The 20,320-nt window shown below is 40.3% G+C and overlaps 1 long non-coding RNA gene across 1 annotated transcript; it reads left to right on the top strand.

The window, feature by feature from the left end:
- The first annotated feature begins 177 nt into the window (after window positions 1-177).
- LOC139076191 (uncharacterized) lies at window positions 178-6,476 on the top strand. Its single transcript, XR_011527542.1, has 3 exons — window positions 178-275; window positions 5,108-5,205; window positions 6,342-6,476. It is a non-coding gene; the product is annotated as an uncharacterized lncRNA (long non-coding RNA).
- Window positions 6,477-20,320: the final 13,844 nt, after the last annotated feature.

Genomic DNA, 20,320 nt, shown 5'->3' with positions numbered 1-20,320 from the left:
ATTTTGAGTTGCAACATTCTAGAAGACATCATGTCAACTCAATGAGAAATGGGGAGGCGGGTTTAGAACTAATTAGATTACATACTCAGGATAGGGTAGGATAAAGTGATGGACTTTAATTAGCATTTGAATGTGCCTATTGCAATATAAGATAGAAAAGACTTAATTTGATAAGACTCATTTTTTTCATTGCACATAGAAGTTACAAGAGAAGAAGAGTTTGGTAATATAGTAGTATCTCTGTGTGAGAAGAGACCTCAGCTGTCGACAAGAAGGTAAGCCTGTTTACTCCCTATCTACTGTTGCTTCCACAGTGTCCACAGGGTCCCCTCTTCACGTTCAGGATCAGCACAGCAAACTTCCTCCCATCATGGCGTTTTAGATTCCTTTGGCTGCTGTAAAAAATTATCCCGAATGTGGTGGCTTGAACCAACAGAAATATATCTTCTTAGAGTTCTACAGGCTAGAATTCCAAATTCCTTCTTACTGGGCAGAAGTCACGGTGTCCATGGGGCCATGCTCTCTCCACAGGCTCTAGAGGAAAATCTATTCCTTGCCTCTTCCAGACTCTAGTACCCGCCAGCATTCCTTTTTTTTTTTTTTAACTTAATTTTCTTTTTAACTTTTAGAATGCTTATTTTGAAATAATTATAGATACACAGGAAATTGCAAAAAAATGTACATGCAGGCCTCTTGCACCCATCACCCGGCCTCCCCCGATGTTAACATCTGGCATCACTATAGTATAATATCAAATCCAGGAAATTGACATTGTTATAATCCTCAGAGCTTATTCAGAAGACTTATTTTTAATTGATTAAATAATAACCAAGGGCTTTTTAACTTTGATATTTATTTTAAAAATAAATGGGCCAGATGCCATTATTACAGCCTATTTCAGCTTACAATCAAAGATGCTCTGGTTTAGAGGCACAGAAAAGCTCTCGCCAGGAGATGGCACCTTAGATGTACGTTATGAAACTCACGCACCAGGAAACTGGTGCAGTCACTTCTCATTCTAGCTTCGCAGCATTTCATTTGCTGCAATATAGCTAGTAATGAAATGAATTTAAAGACATGAATCCAACATTACATTCCACTTAGAGTATGTAGTTGTTTACATGTGTAGTTAGAGCTTTTACGTGCCAGGGTTTTGATTTTCATAATAGAGCTTCATGAACTGTAAAATATTTTTAGGGAAGGTTATTATTTTCTGTGAAAGGGATATTATACTCTGTTGAGGTCTGTGTACTCTTCTTTGCTTCACATTTTCCACTTCTGATGTTGTCAGCCTGAGGATAGGAGAGAACCTTCAGGAAAAAGTCAAAATGAGGCAGCTGAGTGGGCGAGGGGTCTGGATTCAGCAGACTCTCCATAAGGGGTCAAGAACTGGGGGCGCTTCTGGGGGCTCAAGATAACGGCAGCTGACTAGAACTAAATCTCTTCAAACATCCTCAGAATTACACAGATCAGCAAGAAAAATAAGATGATACAAATCCAGTGCCTTTGATGGAACGAACTCCACATCACCTTTGTGTAGAACAATAAATATGGCTTTCCACAGAAACTTTCCCTCAAGCTGGGTCAGAGTGGGGTGGACAGTGAGGGTCCCACTGTGTGAAAGAAAAAAAAGATATTGAGCCAAAATCATCACCAGAAGAAGGAAAGACCTGGAAGTGCAACAATCATGAAAAAGCCTCGGCGGATCAGCACACTGACAAAAGCAAAGGGGCTCAGAGTGAGCATGGGCCTTGGAAGGCCAACCTGAGGTGACTCTTTGAAGAGAGGTGCCCTTTGGAGACTGGTTGGAGATGGGAAAACAAGATGGGCTGTGGGCCAGGGGAGGGATTTAAATTCTGTGAGGCAAAAGAAAACCCCCAAATCAAAAGGACACTCAACCCCTTCCTCCAGGGCCCCCAGCCATCAAAGTGTGGGGAAACCTCTAGAGGGGAGCTCTGGAGCAGGAGTCACCTCAGAATAGTGCCATGTGGAACCATATTGGAACCTGAAGCAAAAGGAAAACTCAACAATGAGGATCCTCTTTATTTATGATTTTGATATTTTGATCATCATGAATTTTTTTTGTGGTAAGGAAGATTGGCCCTGAGCTAACATCTGTTGCCAATCTTCCTCTTTTTGCTTGAGAGAGAGTGGCCCTGAGCTAACATCTATATCAATCTTCCTCTATTTTGTATGTGGGACTCCACCATAGCATGGCTTGACAAGCAGTGTGTTAGTCCATGCCCAGGATCTGAACCCATGAACCCCAGGCCATCAAAGTGGAGCACATGAACTTAACTACTATGCCACTGGGCCTCCTGGATCATCATTGACTTTTACATTTATTCTGATTTTTAAAAATATTGCACTGAAATATTATCTTGATTACTGAGTTTTTTTGGTGCCCCCTTTAATTGTGTTCCTCCCTCACCTTACCCTTGGCCTGGTCCTTCCTGCTTCAGGAGTCTCCTAAGCCGAGGTGAAGGAGCTGGAGCTGTCACCAAGGGCTACCCCAAGGAGATGTATATTTCCAGACTTTCAGCTCTCAGCAAATGTTGGTGAAGCAACTCTAGGAGCCTCCAAAATCCTTGAGAAAGAACTATACATGCTGGCTGTTGGATAGGAGAGCACGCCAAAGGGTTGAGGGGAGGTGCCCCAAAATAGTACAAAGAGATTGATGGAGATCTTGGGGCAACCCTCACATTATCCACTAGAGAGGCCGTTTTCCAATCCTGATCTTTCAAAAGCCCCTCAGCTCATTCCCAGCTCCAACCTCGCTGTCCTCATCTGCAATAGTGCTCCTGACTCAGTGACCTGTTACTCCAGCCATAGAGATACACATGCACTGTTAACACACTCACCCACGGGGTCCTCTGACCTGGAAGGAATGGCTGTTCGCGATGGCTGACAGAGGGCACCCTTGGAGAGCTGAGCCCTTGTCTATTCTTTCACAGACTTCATTAGAACCACTAACCTGGATGAGTTATGGATTCTTCTCTCTGTTCTATCTTCATAGAAGGGATCTGACAGGGTCAAGAGGATGAATCAGCACAAATATAGGGTCATTATTGGAAAACACATTCAAAGTAAATAATAGACTGGAAGTAGATAAGAGGCACAATCTTTGCATTTGAAGATCATCATGCATTTCCTATATAAACTCTCTGTAGCTCTTCTCTGTAGGACAGGAGACTGTATCAGTGAAGATAACCAGCAGCAGTTTCCCTACCCTGGAAACAACCACAGAATTTGAAGAGAAACATATTTAGCTGTTTTTTCCTAAGTAAATGGTATATTAGTGAATGACATACATTTAGAAATGTGTAAAAATTATAAATGTACAACCCAATACATTTTCACAAAATTAACATACTCATTTGACGAGCATCTAGATCAAAAACTACCACCAGAAGCCCTCTTGCGCCCCCTCTCACTGAGCAGCCACTCCAGATAATCACTCTTCTGATATCTAATCCTATAGATTAGCCTGGTTTTGTACTTCATATAAATGAAATTGTGCAAAATGTACTCTGTCATGCCTGGCTTCTTCTGCACAAATATTATGTTTGTGAGATTCATTCATGTTGTTTGTAGCAATAATTTGTGTATTGCCATTGCTATAAATATTCCCTTGTCTGAATATACTCCAGTTTATTTCACAATTTTACAGTTCATGGACATTTGAGTTGCTTCTAGGTTGGCGCCATTATGAACATTCTTGTGTGTGTATGTTCTTGCATTCTTAGACATGTCTGGGAATATATAAAGACATTCTGCTAGGTTATACATAGGAATTAAATTGCTGTGTTTCATAGAGCTTTCTTGAAGTTTGTATGTTTAGGAGTAGAATTGGTTGGGTACGACTCATAGAGGCTTGCTTGAAACGGGCACTATGCCTCCTCCCATAGCATGTGTGTGGGCATCATTTAACTCAAATTCTATTTTCAGGAGAGAATTTTCTAATATAGTAACCCCTTCTACTAGTCTAATTATAGCATTTCTATTATATCTAGCATTTATCTTGTTAAGGAACTTTACTAATTCTTCTATATATGGACACTTTATGAGCCCATTTTTAATACTGAGATTGGCAACGTAACAGAGAGCATCTAAGCCTTTTCTAACAGGCATATAAGTAATCCCCAAATCTTATCTGTTATACCAGCATTAAGTAAGGTACTAGAAATTGTGCTTACCTATCCAGAACTCTCTATTTTTCATATTTTTAATGCAATGCAAGGTCTGACATGTCACATATCTTTTGACAGTAGTTTTTGCAAATTTTGCCTAATTATAAGAATCACCTGCAAACTTTTTTAAAAATAAATTCCTAGTCCAACCAGATCATATGCTACGAGGAGGAACCCAGGAATGACTATTTTTCAAAACTGATTTGTATGATCAGGCAAGATTTGGAAACAGTGCAAAAGAGTATTACAAATAATTGTATATTTGGTGTGCTCAAACAAATTATATGTGTGGAGTCATGGTTTCCAAGGCTTCCTTTAGAAAAAAGATGACTTGGGGGCTGGCCCTGTGGCATAGTGAAGTTCACATGCTCCACTTTGGCGGACCAGAGTTCACCAGTTCAGATCTCGGGCACAGACCTACGCACCGCATATCATCCCCCATAGAAGAATTAGAATGACTTGCAACTAGGATATACAACTATGTACTGGGGCTTTGGGGAGAAAAAAGAAGAGAGGAAGATTGGCAACAGATGTTAATTCAGTACCAATCTTTCTCGCCAAAAATAAAAAACAAGAAGAAAATTTGGACACCCAATAGTGTATATGTCTGCATGTCTTTGTGTGTGTGTATACAAAATAAATTACTAATCCTCCTATTTTATTCAGTTCTTTGATATTACTGGTCATTCATGTAGTGTTTTCATTCATTTAACAGCTATGTATTGACTGCCCACAAAGAACAGTATTTTTTTTTTTAAGTTTTATGTAGTATGACTCCTGCCTGAAAGAATTCTAGATATGACACTCACACAGGTAACTAAGTCATGAAGCATGACGCTATTGTATAAACAAAGTGCTACACAAGTGTTCAGAAGGAGGAAATCATTCCTAACCACCTTTTGTCTTTTCTCTTTCAGTTCCACCAGTCCTCCATACACATCAGAGCAAGAATCACTAGAGTTCACTGGAATCCATGTTGACCACTACCATTAATTAAAAATGTAAAATCTGAATGGTGAGGTTAACATTTTATACAGATCAAATTGGGAAACAGAACAAAGAATAACAGCATACAATGCTGGTTCGTCAACTTCCCACTTAATTTTAAGCTTCTTCAAGACAAGAAAGTGGTCTGTTTGCCCACTGCTCTTTCTCCAACTCTTAGAACAGTAGTAGTTGATCGGTAAATATTTTCCGAATGAAAGATGAAAAGATGTGGTGGAAGTTAACTATATTATTGGTGGCAAAGTCGATTGATATGATCCTAAAAATGGATCTATTCTTTGGCCCTGTAATTCCACCTGTTAAGAAAGACTCTAAGAGAAGAAAATCAGTACTTAGCATGTAGATAATGTGTGGTTATGCAGATATCATTGATATTCATTAAAAGTTGGTATAACATAGAGTTTAACAGTTGAGTGAACTTAGACTCTGGAGTCAGAAATAACTTAGATCATATCTCACCCTACTACTTGCTGAGTAAACTAAGGTATCAGTTTCCTCATCTGTAAAATGGGGCTGACAATAATAGTGTTAACCCTCAAAGGATTGTTGATCTATATGAGATAATGTGGGAAAAGATCATTAGACAGAGCCTGGAACATGGTACAGGTTTAGTAAATAAGCAGCTCACCGTTAGCCCAATCCTGTGAGTTAGATTAAGCTAGTCCTTATTCAAATACTTCCCTGCCCTCTGTCAGAGTATGGGCATAAGAAAAGCATACATCCATGCTGACTAAAAGTGCAGCAAAGGGGTCTAGAGTTGCACCACATTCAATCTATACAACCATATGTGGCAGCTCTGACTGCGAGCCACTGTTATCACTGTCATTATTATTATTAATGTTGATCTATTTCTTAAAACAATATTTTTAGAAGCAGAAAGTAGCCTAAATACTCAAAAAGCTAGTTAATCTAAATATTCCAGAAAGCTTGTTAATCAATTAATCTACTGATTTGAGCTTAAGATATGACCATCAATAATTTTTACTGGAAGAAATTTACATGGAAATATTTGTAATACAGTGTTACATATACAAATGAACTCCAAATTGTACTGAAACTAGATTGCAACTATTTTTATATAAATATATGGTTTGGAAAATAATTTTTGGTTTTTCCTTTTTCTCCCCAACGCCCCCCGGTACATAGTTGTGTATCCTTCGTTGTGGATTCTTCTAGTTGTGGCATGTGGGACGCCGCCCCAGCGTGGTCCGATGAGCAGTGCCATGTCCGCGCCCAGGATTCGAACCAACGAAACACTGGGCCGCCTGCAGCGGAGCGCGCGAACTTAACCACTCGGCCACGGGGCCAGCCCCTGGAAAATAATTTTTGGAGTGACAACATGGAATTGTAGACAGTTGGTTCTAATTTAAGAACTGTGAACTGATTCTTGTTATAATATTTATATAATAAACATACACATTTAAATATTTATATCCATCAGTTATGAAAGAACTTTCGGAGGAACTTCATTAAAAAAATATGAAATTTTTACAAAAAGACATTAGAATAAAAGTTGAGGAAGACATGGGGATATGATGAAAGGAAAATGGGAATTTAAGAGCAGTGGAGATGGATGTACAGAAGAATGGGGTGTTAAAAAGATGATTCTCTTTCAAACAACTCTTTTTTTAAGTTCAATCATCAATTTTTTAATAAAAGTTCCAGGCAGGCTAGATTGTTCTATGTACTACATGTGAGCTTAAGGAGACAGAAATAATCCATTTTCAGAAGAGCCTATACCTGTCCCTTCATTGGGATGGTTTCTTCTTTGCACTTGGAGTTGCTTATGTTTGCCATGTTGGCATGCTTCCTTCTAGTGATAAAAGAAGACGAGTCTCTTCTTCCATTCCCCAAGCAAGCCAGAGTTAGTGCTTGATTAATGCAATATTTCAATGTTATCTTGTTTTTCCTCTTTGCAACCACATAATAGCATTCCCTGCATTTCTGAACAATTTAGCTTGTTTTACTAACATTTTGAGATCAGCTTGATGTTTAATGCTCTTAACTAGATGAGTTAATTCTTCTCAATCGTTAGAGAAGTATGAATTTGGTTGGTCAGGAATGGACTCACTTGTGTTTCTAAATTAATAAACCCATTTTCGTTCAGATAATGAAAGATTAGAGGGCCCTGTTTTAAGAGTAGAACCACTGGTTCTAGCAATTTTGGCTTGGAAGTACTGTGGCGATAAGAACCAAGTGACCCTGATCCTCAACTCTTGGCTTGAGCTGTTTGTAAAATTTGTCATTTGAACTGAATTATTCTGGTGGAAGGACTATAGTCATACAAAATAGTTGGCCCTGTTCACATTAATGATGAAATAAACAAAGATATATCACTTGTGGCCTATGGAGTCCCCAGAGAACTTGTGCACACGTTATGGCCACGAGGACAGCTCCCTCCCCCACCAAGTGCAGTGAGGTTGGCATATGATCCTCATTTTTATGGTGATAAAAATGAAATTCAGAGGGTCAGATGCCTTTTCCAGGGTTATGGTGCCAGTAAGTGGCAGGAACTGGACTCGAGCCTAGGTTTCCTGCTTCTAAGCCTGTCATGCTGAGGTCAGATGCCAAGCAATTGGGAGTTAACAGACACAAATAAACTATCCTTTGGTCCATTTGGTTGAGGTCTTGAACCGTGACCTAGATTTGCCTTCTTTTCCGTAAGGCATTTCCATGTCCCCCCACCTCCCTTTCTTGAGAATGTAAATTAATGTCTGCTAATTTTGCTGGATCAGCAACCAGACTAAAACGATGTCACTGGAAGGAATGCACTTTCTTCATTTGTCTTAATGAGGAGTTAATTTTGAGACTTAATTATCAGAAACCCTGTCCCTTTGCACTTGTGGTAACCTACTCAGAGCTGCAGAACACAATTAGTCGGTGTATTTTCATCCCATGCTTGTGTGGATGTAGAATTTGATGCCTGAGGGAGAGAGCTCAGGACAGGAGTTTAGGCATTAACTGTTGCTCTCCAGATCTGGGAAACTTTTCTTTTGATGCTTTCCTACATCCAGCTGTTTGTTTGCACGTCTCTTTAGAGCCTATTACAGAAAGTGTGTGTGGGGGGGTGTCATATTCTTGAAAGAACTTAAATTTAAACTTTGACATTGTCTCCGAATGAGGATAGACAGATATTTTTGTGGTATAATAGTTGAAACTGTGTGTTTTAGAGTCAGACTGCCTGCTTTCCATGTCTGGCTCCACCTGTCCACACTGTGTAACTTTAGGCAACTCACACAATATTCCTGGGACCCAGTGTTCCTATCTGTGTAATAGGGATAATAACGAATGCCTTATGGAGTCGTTGAGGGTTCAATGAGAATACACCTTTTAAGCACTAGAAACAATAAACATTGGCTATTGTTATTTGTGTTATAGTAAAAGTAGTCACTTGTAAATTGTAAGCACTTAAAATATACTGCAATTTTTATAAACCTGACGGGGAGTTTCTTCAAATTTTTTGATGTATTGAAATCCTCAAGAAATGGAAATATTCCTGCTCTCTCCTCAGAGAAGTTCCTTTCTGTAATTTACTCATAGATCACGTCTTAGCGTTTGTGATGAACATACGGATGTTCCAGATTAAAATCAACTAACATTCACAGAAACGATTTACTCATGAAATAATTCTAGTCCTAGCGTTTATTCTAGTAATCACTGTAAGCCCTCTCCCCCATTCGACCAATGCATTTTTGTGGAACCATTGATTTCCAAAGTAAAAAAGTAATCCTAGGGCCAGATCAATTATCTCAAAATAATAGTTTTCTTCACCAGTCAGCTCACAAGGATTCTCTCCCTCCACTGAAGACTGACTGAACGCCTACAATTTCCCTACCTCCCTTTCGGTGCTTATGTATTTCATCATCTCTTTAAGCTTATGAGTGTGTACCTTTCCCCTTCACTAGATTTTAAGCTCTTTTAAGGCAAGAACTCTTTTGCAGTCCATGGGTCAACTCATGCCTCCCTGTGCCTCTGACTCCTGAGCCCGTAAGTATTGTCTCTATTTCACCCCATATCGCTCCAGGTGCAAAGCTCAGATGCCTTTATGATTCCCTTAAGAGATTCATTTAAAACAAACATTTCATGAGTTTCAGAAAATTTACACATAGTTTTGGGGATGGCTGATTGTGAGAGGTCACATTGCAGAGGACACACTGGCTCCCCACCTCCTTCTCTCTGTATCTTGCTGCCCTCCACGCTGCCCTTAGCAGAGTGCCCATCCAGAGTTCCAGATTCTTCTCTTTCTAGTATTTTGGGTCTTTTCCACTCTCCTTAGATGTCTGCAGGGACAGCCAATATCCAGCAAATAATTTGGGTGAAAAACATTTTCTTCAACTTCTTACTGCTTTGCTTTTCTCAAAGCAGCAACTGGCATTGCTGTAAGGTGTATGTAGTAGGCACTCAATAAATATTGCCTGGTGATGCAAAATGCTTGATTATGGTAGAAGCAGTTTTGGTAATTGGGGGCAGATGGAGAGAATTTCTTGGACAATCTGGGAAGGGACTCTCTTGGATATGGACTTGTACACACTCCTTTGCTATAGATTGAATGCTCATGTCCTCCCAAAATTGATATGTTGAAATCCTAGCCCTCAAGGTGACGTTATTAGGAGTTGGGGCCTTTGAGAGCTGATTAGATCATGAGGGTAGAGCCCTACTAAATGGGATTAGTGCCCTTACAAAAAAGACTCTAGAGAGCTCCCTAGCCCCTTCTATCACGTGAGGTTGCTGTGAGAATAATGGCCTTCTATGAGGAAGTGGGCTCTTAGACACTGAATCTGCCAATGCCTTCGTCTTGGACTTCCCAGCCTCTAGAACTGTGAGAAATAAATTTCTGTTCTTGATAAGCCACTCAATCTATGATATTCTGTTGTAGCTGCTGGAACGGACGCAGACACAATAAAGGGATCTGTTCTTACTAATGGTGGAAGCATTTTAAAGAGAGGTCTGTTCTCAAACTAACCTCTACCATTTCCTCAACCAATAATCTCAGTTAGAACTGGATTATCACTGAAAAGCTTATTGCTTAATCTCGAGCCTGCTAAATACTTGGAAGATTTTGTTTCTCTTAATTCTCACTCCTTGACCATGTGGAAAGGCCGTGGGTACTAAAAGAATGCTAAACTTTCTTTTTTTTTTCTTTTTTTAAAGATTGGCACCTGAGCTAACAACTGTTGCCAATCTTTTTTTTTTTCTGCTTTATCTCCCCAAACACCACCCCCACCCCCACCCCCACCCCCGCCCCCCCCAGTACATAGTTGTATACCCTAGTTGCAGGTCCTTCTAGTTGTGGGATGTGGGACACGGCCTCAGCGTTGCCTGATGAGTGATGCCATGTTCGCGCCCAGGATCCGAACCCTGGGCCACCACAGTGGAGTGCGTGAACTTAACCATTCGGCCACGGAGCTGGCCCCCAAGAATGCTAAACTTTCACTCGTATCCAAGCAGTCTGACAGTGCGGCCTCAGGGGTAAACAAAAAAATGATTTTTTGTGTGGTAATTCAGGTCATGTTTCTCCATCTTTACCCTTGTGATGGGGGAAAAAGTTGAAGTTTCCCAGAACCGAGAGGGCAAAGAAAGCCCCTGTTATTCATAAGAATGGCTGATCAGACATAAGCTAGCTGGTTTCTAGAGGAGAGAGCCTTGAAAAGGAGGCTAGAACTCTACAAAACAGGCCTGGGGAGGAGATACTCTCTATTTATGACAAGAGATTCAGGAGGTAAAACGCTGTACAGACAAGTGCTATTGGGCTGGGCAGAAGGCTCACGTTAGCACCAGGACTTCAAGCTCAGGTCTGGGCGTGAACTCAGCCTCAGTGTGTTGTAAACAGAATTAAAGTACTTAATTTGGGTTAACACTTCGGGAAGTTTTTGTAAGTTAACACAAAAACCACATCATTAATGTTCAAGGATGGAATAGACCAGTATTACCCAAAGTGTGGACTGCAAGATATTTTAGGTGGTACACAGGTCTTTTAATTTTGTATATATTTGCATTTACTAAAATATATAGAAAATAAATAATTGGTACATCAAACTCATGATTTCACAGGTGGCAATCCACTTCTCCAAATAGCAAGAACTATAGATGATGTGTTCAAGCATGTCCAGAATTATTTCAAGACTTTGATAACTGAAATTGCCACAAAAACCATCTGTAATAGAGATAGTACAGATGATATGGACTGTTAGCGTGGACTTGTGTAAATTGAACTTCCACAGTCACCATCACATACTTTTCAGGGATACAAGAAAAGTAGGGGATTGGACTGTTTAGATATTGTGATGGTGGTATGTGAGGAGCCAACTTTAGGACACTAGGTTGGACAACCACTTGGTGGAGATGTTGCAGAAGAGATTCAAGCGCTAAATGGGATAAAATGGACTTTGTGGTCCCTTTCCTGCTGGAGCGTGTATAACTCTTACGGGACCTGATGAAAGGGACTTTAGAAGGAAGGGGTAATGTAGCAGTCGTCAAAGGATACAGGACCTTTTTAGCATCCCCATAATGATGGGTGCTGGTATTTAATGGGCAGGGGCCAGTTTTCTTTAGACATCTTGCACTGTGTGGAAGGCCCCCACAACGAACAACTGTGCCACATTCCATGCAACTTTTGAATGTCCTGCTGGGCATTCGTTCAAGTGAAAAAACTCTGGAAAATTATCTGAACCTAAAAATTAACTCTAAAGCATAAATGGCACTTTTTCATGGTTTTAAAATAGTATATCCATGTTTCCAGGGATGTGACTACAGTGTAATTCCCGGGGCCATCATTTTAAGATTGGAAATCCATTTCGGTTTATTATAAATTACTTTTATTTCTATTAAACTTAGGGCATTTTATTAAATTTTACAAAATGATATGTTTATTTGGGTTCTGCTATCCATGAATTTCATATTTGGTTCTGTTGGAGACTTTTCTGAAGTTGCATCTCCCACACACATTCCTTTGTTACTAATAGGGCTTCTGATTATCTCCCCCAGAGATCAGGCCCTGTGATCTAGTGACAGAATTTTATTTAGTGCTTATGTCATAGAAATTGTAAATACTGGAATTTCCAAAAAGTTTTAAGTGGAAGATCTCTGAGTTTCTGTACTTTTTAAATCCCAAGAGATCTTACCTAGTTAATTAGAGAGTAGGTTAAAAAAAGTCTCTATCCTAAAAAACATTTAGCCCAGCTATTCTTTTTTTTTAGCTTAATTGTCCTCAGACTTCAGTGTACATTGAATCACCTGGGCCACATGTAGAAAATGCAGATTCAAGGTCCCATCATTATGAACTTGCATTTTTAAGAAGTATTTTCGTAATTCTGATGTAGGTTCATAAGCCACAAGTTTGAGAATACTGCTCGAGATTATATGATTCACATTAGAGTTGAAAAGAAAACCAAACCAGATCTTGATATCTCACCTGTCGAAATACTCTCTTAGAGGGGCCAGCCCCATGGTGCAGTGGTTAAGTTTGGTGCACTCCACTTTGGTGGCCCAGGTTCACAGGTTTGGAGCTCAGGCACAGACCTACACCACTTGTCAGCCGTGCTGTGGTGGTGACCCATACATAAAGTGGAGGAAGGTTGGCAGAGATGTCAGCTCAGAGTTAATCTTCCTCAGAAAATAAAAAGCCAAAATACTCTCATATAGGCATATCATGAGTATGATAAGCTCTGCTGTTCCTCTAGGGAGAATCAACAAGTGTTTTAAAGCCAATTATTCCAATGGTTGCTCTGGCTAAAAGAGAATTATCCAGATTTCAAAAAATATATATCAGGATGTGGATGTAAATGCATTAAAATGAAAGAAAATACTGCTTCTATGCAAATGACATACTTCAGTAGGTCACTTAAGTTCAAGGATATCATGTGCAACTTAGTGTATGAAACTGGTTGAAAGCAAAACAAGTAAAATGAACTTTGGTTGATATTTATTTAAATCCATCAGAAAAGCTGTTCTGAACCTTCTGCTTTGAAGGAAATTCAATCAATTTTAGCTTATTGAATCTCAGACTTAGGTTTTGCAAAGGATGCACCAATGTTCATGTGGTACTTCAGCTGCCACCTTTTGTGAAAATCTCCATTTATCTAAACAGTCTGGAACACGTAACTTTAGAAAGGCTGAAAATAATCAGTTGAAGTTAGTACAAAGGCTGGTTAGTAAGTTCATTTGTCAAGGATCTTCAGAGAAACGGAATGTATCCCTCTCCCGCTATATGTATAAGGGGGAGAGATTGAGGGAGAGAGAGATCTTAAGGAATTGGTGCATGTGATTTTAAGAGTTGGCAAGTCTGGAATTTACATGGCAGGCTGGCAGGCTGGCAATTCCAGCAGGAGTTGATGTTGCAGTCACCAAAGGCAATCTAGAGGCAAAATTCTTTGTTTTTGGGGGGACCTCAGTCCTTTCTCTTAAAGCCTGCGACTGACTGGATGAGGCCCACCCACATTATGGAGGGTAATCTGCTTTACTCAAAGTCTACTGATTTCAGTGTTCATCACGTCTTTAAATATACCTTCCCAGCAACAAATAGACTGATGCTTGACTAAACCAAAGTCTAGCCAACTTGACATGCAAAATTAACCATCACAGTAAGCTAAATAATGAAGAACCAAAATGGATCATAATGAAACCCTTAAACTTGGAATGTTGGTGTCATCTTTGAAAGCCAAGCCATAGCATTTCCTACTCTATGTGGTTTTTTCTTTTCGCTACACCACCTTAATGTTGGAAAATGCCTGTTTTAGGGGAAATCTTGACTATTCTCCTTGCCATAAATGAATTAATATGTTGTATTTATAAGACAATCAGTGAAAGGTTTAAAACTCCTGGAGTCTTAAAATCAGAAGAACTTTTCTGCATTTCCCCAACTCCCACCCTCCATCTTAGTAGGAGTGTATAGCGTTTCATCTAATGGTCAAGCTCTGTGGACACAGGTGGGCCTCTCTTCTTCCTCTCTGGCGAAAAGATCCACTGGCATTATTTGTGCCAGTGATGACTAACCAGGATGCTATCCAATTACGAGCTTTCTTTTTTCTCATCTCTTTGTAACATACAAGATTATAATTTTGTTCTCATCACCCTCACCTTATAATAACAAAACCAAATTTCCAGCCATCAGTTCAGCTGCTTTCTGTATCCTGTAGGTTTATGGTTTATAATCTGAACCAAAATGTCACTTTACTAACTATAGGGGTATACTTACAAAGGGAAATATGTGATTTATTCAAAATAAATAAGCAAATAACTCCACCTTGGCCTTTCTATCTGGACATTGAAGTGATCCCACGTACAAATTTCTTTTTTGAGGAAGATCTTAAGAAATACTAAATTTCAGCTTTTGATTGATCTATCCCCAGCATATCTGGGTGTCCTGGAATCTGCTTTTAGTGCTCAGCCCACCACCACCTATTTAGCTGTGACCTTTGAGTAACTGCCCAGAAAGGCTGCAGGAGGGCATCATTTTGGTCAAGGCTGAAGCTTCTCTCATTTCTCCATTGCTCTCTTCTTTTAAGAAGAGCCAGTCACACTTGAGTTGGGTTCCTTGAGGCTAATGGCCAACGTTTCACCCCTTGTTCCATCAGTAAGGACTCTCTTTCCCCAGGCTTTGTGACACAAGCTCCTCACCTCTTTGTCTCTGGCCCTCCTCAGTGCCTCAGGAATGCCAGCTGTTTGTTTTCTCACCTCCACCTGCCAATCAGTAGTGTGAAGAGGGGATGTCTGATTGGGTCCCAGCTGACACCATTTTGCTGCCAGTCACAAACAAACACATTCCTTCCTAAGGAAACAACCTGCAGCTTTGCTTTCACACCCCTAGCTTGCAGAAAGAAATTTAAGGCTAATAGCATTAGATCTGTGTCAAAGGCATTATTTGTGTTAGTTAGATATAGTGTGAAAACACAATGGCTTGTACAAATGCTGGGGCATTTTGCTATCTCACTTGCCACTTCATTGCTGTTTAGTTAAGCGTTAATCCTACACTTAGATAGTAATTGATTATTAAAAATATATAATATGTCTAATGTCCTAATTCATAGAAAGAGACAGACTGGTTTTTTGTATTTATGAGGCTCTGTGTATGCTTTTTCAAAAATTGGGCTGGTAGATAATGAGCCTACTAAAAGCTAATTTATTGAGCCAAATTAAAACTCACTATATTTCACTGAGAAATGGTGTCTATATTTTTAGTATCTAAGATTAATTTTCTAAGAAATCCAGAAGAAAGATTCACAAATGTGCAAGAATGTAGAACCACATTGGTTTTTTTTTATTCAATAGCAATCACTAAATTAAATTGTTTCTTTAGTCCAGATAAATTTGAGAACCAACTAACTGCCAGGTGCTGTGGTAGGCTTTTAAATAGTGGGAGACAAGCATGCAAGGGCTTAATTATCATAGAACTTCAATTATCTAGTGTGGGATAGGTGGGGGTGAGAAATATTGAATAAATGAACCAAATAAAATCGAATAAAATAACTATATGTCCATGAATACTTTCAAATAATGATAAGAATGTAAAGGAGAAGAACAGGGTAGTATGAGAGAAAGTGAAGGAGGTCATTGTCATATCTGTGGGCCTGTTGTGAGTATGCCAGACACTGAAATAATAGAGGTGCCGTTCAAGACGGAGACACTGGTTTTTCAGTCTAACTGGGGAAACAATAGCTGAAATTAATGACTGACATCCCAGTTTGGTAGGTCCCATGCTAACCCTCATGAATGAGGTCTCCTCAGGGCCTAAGAAGCCTAAATTTCTTTGGAAGACTCAGAGAAGTTCTCTTAGAGGAGGTAACATCACCTTGCACGAACTTATTTCATTAATGACAACAGTGCACGAAGCACTTTTACTGAGGTGTAAATGACTCTCCTGCACTAGCTGTGAAAGAGAATGAAGATCACATGAGTCCCAGAAGAGGTGAAAGAATTAAAAGGTATCTGGATATAGAAGTGAAGGCTTTCTGTTTCATTGCTTGTCCTAGAGCTTGTGTTCGTTGAACATGTCTTTGACTTTCCAGGAGAAAAGGTAATTATGTTAGAAAAGGGTCATTTACCTAAGGTGTAAATCAAGGGAAAAAAGTCTTTTTCATGAAAGCCACTGTTCGTGCACTTGGGGCCTACACACTGATTTACACACTGCAGCTCAATCTGTCTTTTCAAATGCTGTTCATTCTTCTTCATACTGCAGCCCCTCCTGCCTTTTCTCCATTTCACTTTGATAACTTCTGCCTGACCTTTCAGTATGTCCTTAAATGTCCCTTCCTCAGAGCAGTTCTTCCTGATTCTTCAAGATTGAGTTAGCTTCTCTCTGAAGCAAGGGCTCCCACAATTTCCTCTATGTAACTCCCTGTCATAATTTTTTGCCACACTATGTTTGATTGTCTGTTTATTTATTTGTCTCTACCAGTACACTAGGTGAGATCTCTTAAGGGAATATGCATAACTGACTTGTATTCTCCCATGATCTATTGCAGAGTCTAGGGTCCAGCAGATGCTTAATAAATATTTGGCAAATTAAAGGATGGATGAATGAATAAATGAATGAATCATCAGTAGACTCATTCTGAGAACATTCATAATATCTCATCTAACTAGTCTCTCGAAGATAAGAGTAGCTTGGGGCTGGCCCTGTGCCCTGGTGGTTAAGTTCAGTATGCTCTGCTTTGGCAGCCCAGGTTCGATTCCTGGGTAAGCACCTATGCCACTCATCGGCAACCATACTGTGGTGGTCATCCACATACGAAATAGAGGAAGATTGGCAAAGACATTAGCTCAGGGAGAATCTTCCTCAACAACAACAAAAAAAGATACGAGTAGCTGGAAGGTAGATTCTTCCTGTATTACCCCAGCCCAGTCCACTATAGGTGTATTAGTTATCTATTTACATGTAACAACTCCATAACTTAGTAGCTTAAAACAACAATAACAATTCATTATCTTGCAGTTTCTGTGAGTCAAGAGTTCATGAGTCACTTGGTTGGGCAGGTCCAGCTGAGGTTTCTCATGAGGTTGCAGTCAGATGTTGACTGGGGCTGCTGTCATCTGAAGGTTTGACTGTGGCTGAAGGATACATTTCCCAGGAGGCTCACTCACGTTGCTGGCAAGTTGGTGGTGGTAAGTTGGTTCCTCTCCACTTGGGCCTCTTCCTGGGGCTTCTTGACCATCCTAACCACATGGTAGCTGACTTCCCCCAGAATGAGCAATCCAAGAGGCCAAAGTAGAAACTGCAATGCCTTCTATAACCTAGCCTTGGAAGGCACACACTTTTGCCATATTCTATTGGGTAAATAAGCTAGCTATGGTTCAGTGTGGGAGAGAACAACACAAGGGAAAGACTACAAGGAGGTGAGGGTCAATGGAGCCATCTTGGAGGCCTGTTATCATACCATGCCATGTGAATCCTCTCCTTATTCTTTGAGAGAAGAAAGAGTCTTTTTCACTTGGCTGTACCTCAGAGGCGGTTCAGGAAGGTCGTAAAGAGAAGGTTAAATACATGGGGAACCACATATGAGCTATACATGAGTTGTTGACAGGCAAAGAGTCTTTGACTCATCTTCAACCTTTCACCCATGGTCCTCCATGCTCTTTGGTAATGTAAATTTCAACAACATCCATCTTTCGTGGGTGTTATTTTCCTTATTACAGATGATAAGTTAGGGTCAAAACACAGTCAGGGGAATTGCCCAAGGGTACACCATATGTCACTGTCAGAATAGGGATTACAACTCAAAGTATCTGAATTCTATGCTGATGTTTAGACTGGACCACCTGTGGTGCATAATAAGTTGTGGCATGTGCTAACTTCCCTGAATTTCAGTTTAATTCTACCTAACCCCTTCTGAATTCATCCCCCTACCACCACGATACACACCACCACCCCCAATCACATACACACACTTCAAACACAGCACACACAAACAGACATACTTACCACACACAAACACACACACACATCTCACCCATTCCCCATATCTTCTGAAAACCCAAACAGCTCCTCCATGACAGCCTCTCTCTTGTGCCAATAGGGGGCCCCGAGGGGGTGCTTTTAGAGTAAGAGCTGAGGCTCCCACGTTCAAAATGAGAAAGCTATAATTTTCATATTGTATCTCCTTGCCAATTGTAAATCAGTCATTTTAAGGATGCTTCCCATTCTTGTTTCCCTTCAGGCAGCTCTTATTCCTCTCCGGAAAAAGAAAAGATTTGCTTTATAGCTAACTGCAGGACTGAAATGACATATAAAATAGCAACAGCAGGGAACAAATGTGTCCCTAAAGTGGCAATATGGTGCCTTTTTGTGTGTTTTAAAGCTTTGGAGTGAGAGGCAATTTTTCTTTCCGGGCTTCTATTTGAATAGGTGTTGAAAATTTAGAAAACAATATTAGGTGTGTTCAGTAATGGGGCCTGACCTGAGTTTTTCTGCACTATCAGTGATAGGGATATATATATTTTTAATAAATTCCAGTATTACTCCGGCCAGCTGCTCTGATGATATTTGCAGGGCAAGGCTATCAAGCTAATAACAAAGATGGTTCCATTATTAGGTGTGGGGTTTTTGTTTATTGTGTAATACTTTTCCTACCAAAATCATTGGCATTCTATTTCATTAATTGAAAAGCCATAGAATGAAAACCGATTTGATTTCCTCCTTCATCTTTCCTTTTCCTTCCTTTCAGTGTAAGAAATAGCCATTCCGACCGCCAAGACTATTTTCTTTTTTTTCCTTTTATTTTTGTCAAATAGGACAATTCAAACATTTCTTTTCAAACAAAGAGCCCAAAAGCCAAAGTAATGTCTATATTTCTCCAAACTCCCTATAGTATCAATAAATCCAACGGGCTGACAGCATCGAGGAAACTTCTACGCTGAGAAAAAGAGCAAATTGGATCAACAGTGTTGTTCATTATCCTCCATATTAGAAAACAATGCTGCTGAAGGTTATTTCCTGGAGGGAAGACCTCTGTGTGACCTGCCTTCTTCACTACACTGCCTGTTCGAGGTCTCCCTCACAGCCGAGACTTGAAAGCATTGTTTCAAACAAGGGAAGGACTGTTTATTCTTTTCTTTTCCTTCTCTGTGCTCCTTTTCCTTCCTCATTTCACCTTGCTAAATCAGAGTATTAGTTTGTCCTTTTCAACATTCAACACATGTAAGATCATGGAATGACTTAGTCCCCAAAAGTCACCATTTTGCAGCAACCATTGGAGTAAGAGGGATGGCCACACACTGACATGTGTTCCATCCCCACACATGAGGTGGGAGAATTTACCACAATGCTGAGCAGCATGGCTTGGTGGGGAGGGGCAACTGCCTTCATTCCCCTTCTTCATTTGCTACTGACAACCTGGGCAGCCTTGGACTTGTCTGCCTAGTCTTCTCATCGAAAAGATGGCTGCTAGTTCCTTCTACTTCTAAAAGCTTATCTGACTCTAGAATGCCAGGCCCATGGATGGCATCTCGAGATTGTGGGCCTGAGAAATGGAGCTTCCTGGCACTGGTGATAACCCATGCACACAATGGGAAGGGGATTGGAGAAGAGGAAAAATAAAGCTTTACATCTGGCCTATGTTGTGGTATAAGGGGGCTATTAATCATGCACTTGCCTGTTACGGATTCTAAACCACATGAGAAATAGATGCAGGAGCCAGGGATCAAAGGGTCGACCTAATTATGGGAACCTTGGACTGGAAAATCTGGCTTGGACCTGAGGCTCAAATGGGCTTCCTACCCCTTGCACGTCTGATTTGTACCCCTCAAGTTAGTAATATCTAGTGCTCAGCACTTAATATATCTTCTAAGCCCTTGATATAGATTAGAAACTCACTTAATTCTCACAGCAAAGCCTTTGAGGTAGGTACTATTATGATCCTCATTTTATTTTATTTTGCTGAGGCACAGGTTGAGTTGGGTGCCCAAGGAGAACAGCTCTTATGCGGCCGACTCGGCATTTGCAGCCAGTCTTACTACTACCCTGGTCTCAAGCAGGCAAAGCAGCTGGTGAGGAGAAACTCCTTCCCCAGCTGAGCTGGTTGAGGGATGCTGAGCAGTGTGAGAGGGTCTGGATAAGGGCCTGTGCAGCTGCTTGAAGACCCTTCTCTAATCTCACCAATGAGATAGGTCGCTCCTCCTCTCTTGGGAGGAAT

This window comes from Equus przewalskii, chromosome 15 (genome assembly GCF_037783145.1).
Source record: "Equus przewalskii isolate Varuska chromosome 15, EquPr2, whole genome shotgun sequence".
NCBI classification, from domain to species: Eukaryota; Metazoa; Chordata; class Mammalia; order Perissodactyla; family Equidae; genus Equus; species Equus przewalskii.
This window is presented reverse-complemented; position numbering and strand designations above follow the sequence as displayed.